The sequence below is a fragment of the Scyliorhinus canicula genome, chromosome 6 (assembly GCF_902713615.1).
Source record: "Scyliorhinus canicula chromosome 6, sScyCan1.1, whole genome shotgun sequence".
NCBI classification, from domain to species: domain Eukaryota; kingdom Metazoa; phylum Chordata; class Chondrichthyes; order Carcharhiniformes; family Scyliorhinidae; genus Scyliorhinus; species Scyliorhinus canicula.
The window spans coordinates 211,185,730-211,198,547 of record NC_052151.1 but is presented as its reverse complement, the minus strand read 5'-3'; the positions used below and the strand labels follow the sequence as shown (position 1 = coordinate 211,198,547).

Genomic DNA, 12,818 nt, shown 5'->3' with positions numbered 1-12,818 from the left:
AAAAAGCAATTACTGTGGATGTGAAATATGAAAACAAAAGAGGAAATGATGGAAAATCTCAGTGGGTCTGGCAGCATCTGTGAAGAGCTAATGTTTCGAGGCTGGGTCACTCTTCATCAGAGTAAATCATTTAATCTTTAATTGTTGCTCACAGATATCGCTGACAAACAGACAAAATGTTCTGTCTGGATTTGCTGAGGTAAATCCAGTCGTGCATTCAAAGGAAAATACTGCGGTTGCTGCGAATCTGTGTGAAAAGCTATAAAGGATTAGATGAAAGCTGAGAAAATCAGACGAAATGTGTAGAGCCAGACACAGGGTTGATGTTTGAAATCCGTGTAATCCTGACTCAGAGCTTAAGCGAGGATTAGATGCAATGGAGTAGATGAGGAAAATGGAAGTTGCCATGAGAAATGGGAGCTATGGAAGGTTTGAATAAAGTTTGACATAAAAGAGGGTAAAGCAAACTTCAACATGGGTGCCACAGAGATTTTGCAACGTGTTGTGCATTTACCATGAAATTGTCAGCATTTCTCACAGGCTTTGACTTAAAGGTATTCAGGCACTGCTGAGATTTGAACTCAGGATCTCCTGTTTACATGACAGGCACTTTAACCATCTAAGCCACAGCACCAAGCTGCAAGCTAGTTTTGCAAGTTTCGAACAGATTTCAATTATTTTGATAAACATCGGGATTATTGATTTTTTCATGCTGACTTTGAGAGTGCAATTTACAATATTCATCATGACTGGGCTTTTGAAGGTGTAAAGATTGCAGTTATTTCTGGAAGCTATTAATTTATAGCAGTTCTGCAGGGAAGAAGTAAACAAACAGGAAATATTTTGCGACTTGGGAAGTGATGAAACATGGCCAGAAAACTATAATGATATCATGCAGGACAAGACCAGCAGAGAGTTTTTACATTTGCTGAAAATCTCGCAAAAATTCTTGAAAATTCTTGACGGCTGTTGCAATTTGGCAAACATGAGGTTGTCACGCTTCTTCCACTTTCCATAAAGCATCCTGCATTCTTTAGTCTTTTAACCTCCTGGTCATTGGGAAGCAAACGCCTTGAGCCAAAATCAAAGCCCTGATAAGGACTTCAACTCTGGTCCCTCAGATTAAAAGTCTGATGCTCGACCGTCTAAGCTACCAGGAAACGTTCAGAAAATGTTCTCATAGCTCACCTCAAAGTATCATATTGTATCTTTAGAATTTCCTTCATTGGTAAGTCAGCCTCTCCAGCTGATTTCCCTCGCAAGCAGAGCAGCAGCCTCCCTTTGGCTTCCGTTCTCAAATTCTTCAGCTTGTACTCGCTTTTTACCAGTGACCTGTGATGTGACAACTGTTATTACCCAGGGATCTGCACAGGGACATCAAGACATTGAAGATTACGTTTCGTTTGGTGAGATATGTGGGAAGCTGCAGAGACACAGATTGTATTTTTAGAGAGGGAATAAAGGGTGTCACCTGGTGTTTGTTGTGGCAGAGTGTGAGCGCAATTAAGGTCATCTAGTAAATTAGCAAATGATGCAAATCGCAAAGTTTCAGGGTGTAATTTGGATCTGTGAGCAGCACATCTTCATGGAAAACGCCCCAGCATTTATCCCGCCCGACTTGTTCTTGCTAACATGCAGCAACATAAACAGTTCACTACAAAAGCAAATTACTGTGGATGTGAAATATGAAAACAAAAGAGGAAATGATGGAAAATCTCAGTGGGTCTGGCAGCATCTGTGAAGAGAGAACCGAGCTAACATTTCGAGGCTGGTTCACTCTTCATCAGAGTAAATCATTTAATCTTTAATTGTTGCTCACAGATATCGCTGACAAACAGACAAAATGTTCTGTCTGGATTTGCTGAGGTAAATCCAGTCGTGCATTCAAAGGAAAATACTGCGGATGCTGCGAATCTGTGTGAAAAGCTATAAAGGATTCGATGAAAGCTGAGAAAACCAGAGGAAATTAGAGACAGACACAGGGTTGATGTTTGAAATCCGTGTGATCCTGACTCAGAGCTGAAGCGAGGATTACATGCAATGGAGTAGATGAGGAAAATGGAAGTTGCCATGAGAAATGGGAGCTATGGAAGGTTTGAATAAAGTTTGACATAAAAGAGGGTAAAGCAAACTTCGACATGGGTGCCACAGAGATTTTGCACCGTGTTGTGCATTCACCATGAAATTGTGAGCATTTTTCACAGGCTTTGACCTAAAGATATGCAGGCACTGCTGAGATTTGAACTCAGGATCTCCTGTTTACAAGACAGGCGCTTTAACCATCTAAGCCACAGCACCAAGCTGCAAACTAGTTTTGCAAGTTTTGAACAGATTTCAATTATTTTGATAAAACATCGGGATTATTGATTTTTTTCATGCTGACTTTGAGAGTGCAATTTACAATATTCATCATGACTGGGCTTTTGAAGGTGTAAAGATTGCAGTTATTTCTGGAAGCTATTAATTTACAGCAGTTCTGCAGGGAAGAAGTAAACAAACAGGAAATATTTTGCGACTTGGGAAGTGATGAAACATGGCCAGAAAACTATAGTGATATCATGCAGGACAAGACCAGCAGAGAGTTTTTACATTTGCATGAAAATCTCGCAACAATTCTTGAAAATTCTTGACGGCTGTTGCAATTTGGCAAACATGAGGTTGTCACGCTTCTTCCACTTTCCATGAAGCATCCTGCATTCTTTCGTCTTTTAACCTCCTGGTCATTGGGAAGCAAACGCCTTGAGCCAAAATCAAAGCCCTGATAAGGACTTCAAATCTGGTCCCTCAGATTGAAAGTCTGATGCTCGACCGTCTAAGCTACCAGGAAACGTTCAGAAAATGTTCTCATAGCTCACCTCAAAGTATCATATTGTATCTTTAGAATTTCCTTCATTGGTAAGTCAGCCTCTCCAGCTGATTTCCCTCGCAAGCAGAGCAGCAGCCTCCCTTTGGCTTCCGTTCTCAAATTCTTCAGCTTGTACTCGCTTTTTACCAGTGACCTGTGATGTGACAACTGTTATTACCCAGGGATCTGCACAGGGACATCAAGACATTGAAGATTACGTTTTGTTTGGTGAGATATGTGGGAAGCTGCAGAGACACAGATTGTATTTTTAGAGAGGGAATAAAGGGTGTCATCTGGTGTTTGTTGTGGCAGAGTGTGAGCGCAATTACGGTCATCTAGTAAATTAGCAAATGATGCAAATCGCAAAGTTTCAGGGTGTAATTTGGATCTGTGAGCAGCACATCTTCATGGAAAACGCCCCAGCATTTATCCCGCCCGACTTGTTCTTGCTAACATGCAGCAACATAAACAGTTCACTACAAAAGCAAATTACTGTGGATGTGAAATATGAAAACAAAAGAGGAAATGATGGAAAATCTCAGTGGGTCTGGCAGCATCTGTGAAGAGAGAACCGAGCTAACATTTCGAGGCTGGTTCACTCTTCATCAGAGTAAATCATGTAATCTTTAATTGTTGCTCACAGATATCGCTGACAAACAGACAAAATGTTCTGTCTGGATTTGCTGAGGTAAATCCAGTCGTGCATTCAAAGGAAAATACTGCGGATGCTGCGAATCTGTGTGAAAAGCTATAAAGGATTCGATGAAAGCTGAGAAAACCAGAGGAAATCAGAGGAAATCAGACTCAGGGTTGATGTTTGAAATCCGTGTGATCCTGACTCAGAGCTGAAGCGAGGATTACATGCAATGGAGTAGATGAGGAAAATGGAAGTTGCCATGAGAAATGGGAGCTATGGAAGGTTTGAATAAAGTTTGACATAAAAGAGGGCAAAGCAAACTTCAACATGGGTGCCACAGAGGTTTTGCACCGTGTTGTGCATTCACCATGAAATTGTGAGCATTTTTCACAGGCTTTGACCTAAAGATATATAGGCACTGCTGAGATTTGAACTCAGGATCTCCTGTTTACAAGACAGGCGCTTTAACCATCTAAGCCACAGCACCAAGCTGCAAACTAGTTTTGCAAGTTTTGAACAGATTTCAATCATTTTGATAAAGCATCGGGATTATTGATTTTTTTCATTCTGACTTTGAGAGTGCAATTTACAATATTCATCATGACTGGGCTTTTGAAGGTGTAAAGATTGCAGTTATTTCTGGAAGCTATTAATTTATAGCAGTTCTGCAGGGAAGAAGTAAACAAACAGGAAATATTTTGCGACTTGGGAAGTGATGAAACATGGCCAGAAAACTATAGTGATATCATGCAGGACAAGACCAGCAGAGAGTTTTTACATTTGCAGAAAATCTCGCAAAAATTCTTGAAAATTCTTGACGGCTGTTGCAATTTGGCAAACATGAGGTTGTCACGCTTCTTCCACTTTCCATAAAGCATCCTGCATTCTTTAGTCTTTTAACCTCCTGGTCATTGGGAAGCAAACGCCTTGAGCCAAAATCAAAGCCCTGATAAGGACTTCAACCCTGGTCCCTCAGATTAAAAGTCTGATGGTCAACCGTCTAAGCTACCAGGAAACGTTCAGAAAATGTTCTCATAGCTCACCTCAAAGTATCATATTGTATCTTTAGAATTTCCTTCATTGGTAAGTCAGCCTCTCCAGCTGATTTCCCTCGCAAGCAGAGCAGCAGCCTCCCTTTGGCTTCCGTTCTCAAATTCTTCAGCTTGTACTCGCTTTTTACCAGTGACCTGTGATGTGACAACTGTTATTACCCAGGGATCTGCACAGGGACATCAAGACATTGAAGATTACGTTTCGTTTGGTGAGATATGTGGGAAGCTGCAGAGACACAGATTGTATTTTTAGAGAGGGAATAAAGGGTGTCATCTGGTGTTTGTTGTGGCAGAGTGTGAACGCAATTACGGTCATCTAGTAAATTAGCAAATGATGCAAATCGCAAAGTTTCAGGGTGTAATTTGGATCTGTGAGCAGCACATCTTCATGGAAAACGCCCCAGCATTTATCCCGCCCGACTTGTTCTTGCTAACATGCAGCAACATAAACAGTTCACTACAAAAGCAAATTACTGTGGATGTGAAATATGAAAACAAAAGAGGAAATGATGGAAAATCTCAGTGGGTCTGGCAGCATCTGTGAAGAGAGAACCGAGCTAACATTTCGAGGCTGGTTCACTCTTCATCAGAGTAAATCATGTAATCTTTAATTGTTGCTCACAGATATTGCTGACAAACAGACAAAATGTTCTGTCTGGATTTGCTGAGGTAAATCCAGTCGTGCATTCAAAGGAAAATACTGCGGATGCTGCGAATCTGTGTGAAAAGCCAAAAAGGATTGGATGAAAGCTGAGAAAAGCAGGGGAAATGTGTGGAGCCAGACACAGGGTTGATGTTTGAAATCCGTGTGATCCTGACTCAGAGCTGAAGCGAGGAGTACATGCAATGGAGTAGATTGAGAAAATGGAAGTTGCATGAAAAATGGGTGCTATGGAAGGTTGGAATAAAAGAGGGGAAAGCAAACTTCGACGTTGGTGCCACAGAGATTTTACAACGTGTTATACATTCATCATGAAACTGTGAGCATTTTTCACAGGCTTTGACCTAAAGATATGCAGGTACTGCTGAGATTTGAACTCAGGATCTCCTGTTTACAAGACAGGCGCTTTAACCATCTAAGCCACAGCACCAAGCTGGAAGCTAGTTTGCAAGTTTCGATCAGATTTCAATTATTTTGATTAAACATCGGTATTATTGATATTTTTCATGCTGACTTTGAGAGTGCAATTTACAATATTCATCATGACTGGGCTTTTGAAAGTGTAAAAATTGCAGTTATTTCTGGAAGCTATTAATTTATAGCAGTTCTGCAGGGAAGAAGTAAACAAACAGGAAATATTTTGCGACTTGGGAAGTGATGAAACATGGCCAGAAAACTATAGTGATATCATGCAGGACAAGACCAGCAGAGAGTTTTTACATTTGCTTAAAATCTCGCAAAAATGCTTGAAAATTCTTGACGGCTGTTGCAATTTGGCAAACATGAGGTTGTCACGCTTCTTCCACTTTCCATAAAGCATCCTGCATTCTATATTCTTTTAACCGCCTGGTCATTGGGAAGCAAACGCCTTGAGCCAAAGTCAAAGACCTGATAAGGACTTCAACCCTGGTCCCTCAGATTAAAAGTCTGATGCTCGACTGACTGAGCTACCAGGAAACGTTCAGAAAATGTTCTCATAGCTCACCTCAAAGTATCATATTGTATCTTTAGAATTTCCTTCATTGGTAAGTCAGCCTCTCCAGCTGATTTCCCTCGCAAGCAGAGCAGCAGCCTCCCTTTGGCTTCCGTTCTCAAATTCTTCAGCTTGTACTCGCTTTTTACCAGTGACCTGTGATGTGACAACTGTTATTACCCAGGGATCTGCACAGGGACATCAAGACATTGAAGATTACGTTTAGTTCGATGAGATATGAGTGGGAAGCTGCAGAGACACAGATTTTGTTTTTAGAGAGGGAATAAAGGGTGTCATCTGGTGTTTGTTGTGGCAGAGTGTGAACGCAATTATGGTCATCTAGCAAAGTAGCAAATGATGCAAATCGCAAAGTTTCAGGGTGTAATTTGGATCTGTGAGCAGCACATCTTCATGGAAAACGCCCCAGCATTTATCCCGCCCGACTTGTTCTTGCTAACATGCAGCAACATAAACAGTTCACTACAAAAGCAAATTACTGTGGATGTGAAATATGAAAACAAAAGAGGAAATGATGGAAAATCTCAGTGGGTCTGGCATCATCTGTGAAGAGAGAACCGAGCTAACGTTTCGAGGCTGGGTCACTCTTCATCAGAGTAAATCATTTAATCTTTAATTGTTGCTCACAGATATCGCTGACAAACAGACAAAATGTTCTGTCTGGATTTGCTGAGGTAAATCCAGTCGTGCATTCAAAGGAAAATACTGCGGAAGCTGCGAATCTGTGTGAAAACTAACAAGGTTTGTATGAAAGCTTGAAAATCAGAGGAAATGTGTGGAGCCAGACACAGGGTTGATGTTTGAAATCCGTGTGATCCTGACTCAGATCTCAAGCGAGGATTACATGCAATGGAGTAGATGAGGAAAATGGAAGTTGCCATGAGAAATGGGAGCTATGGAAGGTTTGAATAAAGTTTGACATAAAAGAGGGGAAAACAAGCTTCAAGGTGGGTGCCACAGAGATTTTGCAACGTGTTGTACATTCACCAGGAAATTGTGAGATTTTTTCACAGTCTTTGACCTGAAGATATACAGGTACAGCTGAGATTTGAAATCAGGATCTCCTGTTTACGAGACAGACGCTTTAACCATCTAAGCCACAGTACCAAGCTGCAAGCTAGCTTTGCAAGTTTCGAACAGATTTCAATTATTTTGATTAAACATCGGGATTATTGATTTTTCTCATGCTGACTTTGAGAGTGCAATTTACAATATTCATCATGACTGGGCTTTTGAAGGTGTAAAAATTGCAGTTATTTCTGGAAGCTATTAATTTATAGCAGTTCTGCAGGGAAGAAGTAAACAAACAGGAAATATTTTGCGACTTGGGAAGTGATGAAACATGGCCAGAAAACTATAGTGGTATCATGCAGGACAAGACCAGCAGAGAGTTTTTCCATTGACTGAAAATCCCACAAAAAGTCTTGAAAATTCTCGACGGCTGTTGCAATTTGGCAAACATGAGGTTGCTTGTTCCTGCATTCTTTATTCTTTTTTCCTCCTGATCTTTGGGAAGCAAACGCCTTGAGCCAAAATCAAAGCCCTGATAAGGACTGATGTACCATCAATTGGACTCGAGTCGTGAAGAAGTTCCAAATATCAGGCTTTAATGAACTTGTTGTGTGCCCGGCAGTCGACTTACAGAGAAAGGCCGACAGCCGGCTGCTACGGGTTCTTATACCCCGTCTCATAGGAGGGGCTATTGGCCTCTCGGCCAATCGGCGAGCAGTCACATGACTGACCTCAGCCAATTGGGGAGGTGGTGTTGGTGTGGTTGGTTGTGGCTGCACGCCGGCGGGTGCCAGGTCCCGAAGGGAGACCGTGTCCTGCCGACCGTCGGGATACTCCACGTACGCATACTGCGGGTTTGCGTGGAGTAACTGGACTCGTTCAACTACCGGGTCGGACTTGTGCACCCGCGCATGCTTCCGGAGCAAGGTGGGCCCAGGGGTGGCCAGCCAGATCGGGAGCGGGGATCCTGAGGACAACTTCCTGGGGAAAACAAGAAGCCGTTCATGAGGTGTTTGGTTCGTGGCAGTACAGAGGAGAGACCGAATCGAGTGGAGGGCATCTGGGAGAACCTCTTGCCAGTGGGAGATAGGGAGATTTCTGGACCGTAGGGCCAGTAGGACGGTCTTCCAGACTGTACCGTTCTCCCGCTCGAACTGTCCGTTACCCCTGGGGTTATAACTGGTTGTCCTGCTCGAGGCGATGCCCCTGCTGAGCAGAATTGACGCAGCTCGTCACTCATGAAAGAGGACCGCCGGTTGCTGTGGATGTATGCGGGTTAACCAAACAGGGAGAAAATGGAGAGGAGGGCCTTGATCACGGTTGTTGTGGTCATGCCGGGGCAGGGGATGGAAAAGGAAAGCGGGAGTACTCGTCAATCACACTTTGAAAGTATATGTTGCGGTTGTTGGAGGGGAGGGGACCCTTGAAGTCCATGCTGAGACGTTCAAAGGGGCGGGACGCCTTTAGCAGATGCGCTTGCTCGGGGAGGTAGAAGTGGGGCCTGCACTCCGCGCAAATGTGGCAGTCCCTAGTTACAGTCCTGCCCTCCTCGATGGAGGTTGCGGGTCTTAATGAAATGGTAGAAGCGGGCTACCCCTGGATGGCAGAAGTCCCCGTGGAGGGTGCGGAGGAGGTCTATCTGCGCGCTGGCGCAGGTACCACGGGACAGGGCATCAGGAGGCTCGTTGAACTTCCCAGGACGATACAAGATATTGTAGTTGTACGTGGACAACTCGATCCACCACCGCCAGATCTTGTCGTTCTTGATCTTGCCCCTCTGTGCATTATCGAACATAAAGGCCACTGACCGTGGTGGAGTTCGGAAGCGTGGAGGCTCCAGGAAAAGAAGGCCACGGGTCTGCCCGCTTGGTTCAGGGTTGCTGCCAGATCTACATCAGACGCGTCGCTCGCGACCTGGAATGGGAGAGACTCGTCGATAGCACGCATCGTGGCCCTTGCAATGTCTGCTTTGATGCGGCTAAAGGCCTGGCGGGCCTCCATCGACAGTGGAAACATGGTGGATTGGATGAGGGGGCGGGCTTTGTCGGCGTAGTTCGGGACCCACTGGGCATAATAAGAAAAGAAGCCCAGACAGCATTTGAGGGCTTTGAGGGAGTTGGGGCGAGGGAGTTCCATTAGGAGGCGCATGCGTTCGGGGTCGGGGCCTATCACTCCGTTACGCACTATGTAGCCGAGAATGACTAGACAGTCGGTGCTAAACACGCACTTATCCTTATTGTATGTGAGGTTAAGGGGTTTTGCAGTACGGAGGAATTTTTGGAGGTTGGTGTCATGGTCCTGCTGGTCATGGCCGCAGATGGTGACATTGTCGAGATACAGGAAGGTTGCCCGTAAACCGTGTTGGTCAACCATTCGGTCCATTTCCTGTTGGACGACCGAGACCCCATTTGTGACACCGAATAGAACCCTTAGAAAGTGGTAGAGGCGCCCATCCGCTTCAAACGCGATGTACTTTCGGTCACTCGCGCGGATGGGCAGCTGGTGATAGGAGGACTTAAGGTCCACAGTGGAGAAGACTTTGTATTTCGCGATCCTGTTAACCAGGTCGGAGATACGGGGGAGAGGATACGCATCCAGCTGCGTAAACCTGTTGATGGTCTGACTGTAGTCAATGGTCATCCGGTTTTTCTCCCCAGTCCTAACCACCAGCACTTGGGCTCGCCAGAGACTGTTGCCGGCATCAATGACTCCTTCCTTCAGCAGCCTCTGGACCTCGGACCTGATGGAGGTCCGGTCTTGGGCACTGTATCGTCTGCTCCTAGTGGCGATGGGCTTGCAATCCGGGGTGAGGTTCGCAAACAAGGAAGGGGGGTCCACTTTGAGGGACGCAAGGCTGCAGTAAGGGGTGGCATAGAGCCGCCGAATTTCAAGGTCAAGCTCTGCAGGTTGCATTGGAAATCCAGTCCTAAAAGTGCTGGTGCACAGAGACGGGAAAGGACGAGGAGTTTGTAATTTTAAAAAACCCTCCCCGGACCATGAGGTCCGCTACGCAGCACCCGATGATTTGGACGGAGTGCAAACCTGAAGCCGGAGCGATTTTGTGCTTAAGCGGGTGAACAGAGAGCGCGCAGTGTCTTACCGTGTCAGGGTGGACAAAACTCTCTGTGCTCCCGGAGTCTAGTAGGCAGCTCGTCTCGTGTCTGTTTAGGAGGATTTGCGTAGTCGCCGTGGAGAGCATGTGGGGCCGCGATTGGTTCAGTGTCACAGCAGCGAGTCGTGGCAGGAACTCTGAGTCATCTTCTCCCATGGAGTATTCACTGGTGGGGTCCTCCATACCAACCCAAGATGGCGTTGCCCGTCGGCCACACGTGGAGTCGGGGTCCCAAAATGGCAGCACCCGGGGCCCGCACGTGGAGTCGGGGCCCCAAAATGGTGACGCCCGTGGAGCCGGGGCCCCAAAATGGCGGCACCCAGGGCCCACACGTGGCGTCAGGGCCCCAAAATGGTGGCGTTCGTGGGTCACTCGTGGTGGCTGGGAGCGGGGGCAGAGAGGTCTGTGGGTCACCCGGGGGCTTGGGGGGGCACGGGGGGTGGGGGGTGATCCGCAGTCACTGCACGGAACAGCAGCAACAGGCCTGGACTGGCAGACCACGGAGTAGTGGCCCTTTTTACCGCAGCTCTTGCAGACTGCGGAGTGGGCCGGACAGCGCGAGCGGGGGTGCTTGGCCTGGTCACAGAAATAACAGCGGGACCCCGTGGGCTTATCGGGGAGTCCTGGGGTGGGTCGGAATTGGCGGGGGTGAGGGGAGGTGCGTGCCAAGTTGCCCAAGGTGTCGCCGCGCGGCCGGGGGCATATGCGCGGGCGTTTCGGTCGGCAACGTCCAGGGAGAATGCGACGGTCCGTGCCTCAATGAGGCTCAAAGTGCCCTTCTCTAGGAGCCGCTGGCATATCTGAGAGGATTGCATGCCCGCGACAAAGGCATCCCTGATTAGCAGTTCAGTGTGCTCCACCACGGTAACTTGCGGGCAGGCGCAATTTCTCCCCAGGACAATGAGTGCCCGATAAAACTCATCAAGGGACTCACCGGGGAACTGTTGCCTTGTTGCCAGGAGGTGCCATGCGTAGACTTGGTTTACAGACCTGAGAAAATGTTCTTTCAGGAGATCCATGGCTGCGCCATAGTCCTGTTCATCCTCTATCATCGAGTAAACGGCAGTGCCCACGCACAAGTGGAGGATATGGAGTTTCTGCTCCTTTGTTGGTTGATTGTCTGTGGTGGTGAGGTAACTATTGAAGCACGCCAGCCAATGTTTAAAAGTTGCTGACGCGTTTGTAGCATGCGGGATGACGCGGAGGCGGTCTGGTTTGATCCGAAGCTCCATTTCCAAATTCTAGTTCATTAAATTGATGTATCATCAATTGGACTCGAGTCGTGAAGAAGTTCCAAATATCAGGCTTTAATGAACTTGTTGTGTGCCCGGCAGTCGACTTACAGAGAAAGGCCGACTGCCGGCTGCTATGGGTTCTTATACCCTGCCTCATAGGAGGGGCTACTGGCCTCTCAGCCAATCGGCGAGCAGTCACATGACTGAACCTCAGCCAATTGGCAGAGAGACACATGACCTGCCTGAGCCAATGGGCAGCGAGTCCTCTGCACCAATGGCAGCACTACTCTGAGGTACCATAAACCTCCTAGTCATACCACCACAAGGACTTCAACCCTGGTCCCTCAGATTAAAAGTCTGATGCTCGACCGGTTATTACCCAGGGAGCACTCCCCGGTTGCAGTGATGCGGAGCTAAGCCGCACGTTTGGTGGCTCCCGCTATTTTCGGACTTTTGGGTTCTTTTCAGGGTCCGTAACGGCGCTGGTTGGACTTTTCCCGGTTTGGGAACACATCTGCTGCGCCTATCTGCCGGTGGATAGACTGGACCAGGAGCAGGGCAGTCAAAACATCGGCTTTGGAGCAGAGAAAGGTGCAAGGAAGGATGAACAAGATGGCGGCGAGCGTGGAACCGGCAGCGTGGCAGCAGTGGGCGCAGGCGCAGCAGGTGCTGCTTTAGAGAGCTGAAAGCGGAGTTGCTGGAACCGCTAAAGGCCTCACTGTATAAGCGACTCAGACGGCCCAGGGTGCAGAGATCCACCAGTTACGGCAAAAGGCCTCGGAGACTGAGGATGAAATCCTAGGCCTGGCAGAGAAGGGGGATCACACGAGGCGCTCCACAAGAAGTGGCAAGCAAGGATGGAGGAAATGGAGAACCGCTCGCGGCGGAAGAACATGCGGATCCTGGGCCTCCCGGAGGGGCTGGAGGGTTCAGACCTGGGGGCCTATGTGGTCTTGATGCTGACCTCGCTGATGGTAGCGGGGTCACTACAGAAAACAGTCTATGTAAACATTCCCTGCAGTAAACAGTCTAACAGTCAATGGAAGTAGTATTCAACAGAAAACAGACTATGTTTACAGTGCTCTACAGTAAACAGTCTATATAAACAGTGCCCTACAATAAAGTCTATTTAAACAGTGCCCTACAGTAAACAGTCTATATAAACAGTGCTCTACAGTAAACAGTCTATTTAAACAGTGCCCTACAGTAAACAGTCTATATAAACAGTGCCCTACAGTAAACAGTCTATTTAAACAGTGCCCTACAGTAAACAG

The 12,818-nt window shown here is 46.8% G+C and overlaps 5 non-coding genes across 5 annotated transcripts; all 5 read right to left on the bottom strand.

Annotated features, from left to right (window-relative positions):
- Nucleotides 1–560: 560 nt before the first annotated feature.
- On the bottom strand, nt 561–634 carry trnat-ugu. Its single transcript has one exon. It is a non-coding gene; the product is annotated as a tRNA-Thr (tRNA).
- A 1,590-nt stretch (nt 635–2,224) lies between these two features.
- Nucleotides 2,225–2,298, bottom strand: trnat-ugu. Its single transcript has one exon. It is a non-coding gene; the product is annotated as a tRNA-Thr (tRNA).
- A 1,597-nt stretch (nt 2,299–3,895) lies between these two features.
- On the bottom strand, nt 3,896–3,969 carry trnat-ugu. The gene has a single exon. It is a non-coding gene; the product is annotated as a tRNA-Thr (tRNA).
- A 1,582-nt stretch (nt 3,970–5,551) lies between these two features.
- Nucleotides 5,552–5,625, bottom strand: trnat-ugu. Its single transcript has one exon. It is a non-coding gene; the product is annotated as a tRNA-Thr (tRNA).
- A 1,594-nt stretch (nt 5,626–7,219) lies between these two features.
- On the bottom strand, nt 7,220–7,293 carry trnat-cgu. Its single transcript has one exon. It is a non-coding gene; the product is annotated as a tRNA-Thr (tRNA).
- Nucleotides 7,294–12,818: the final 5,525 nt, after the last annotated feature.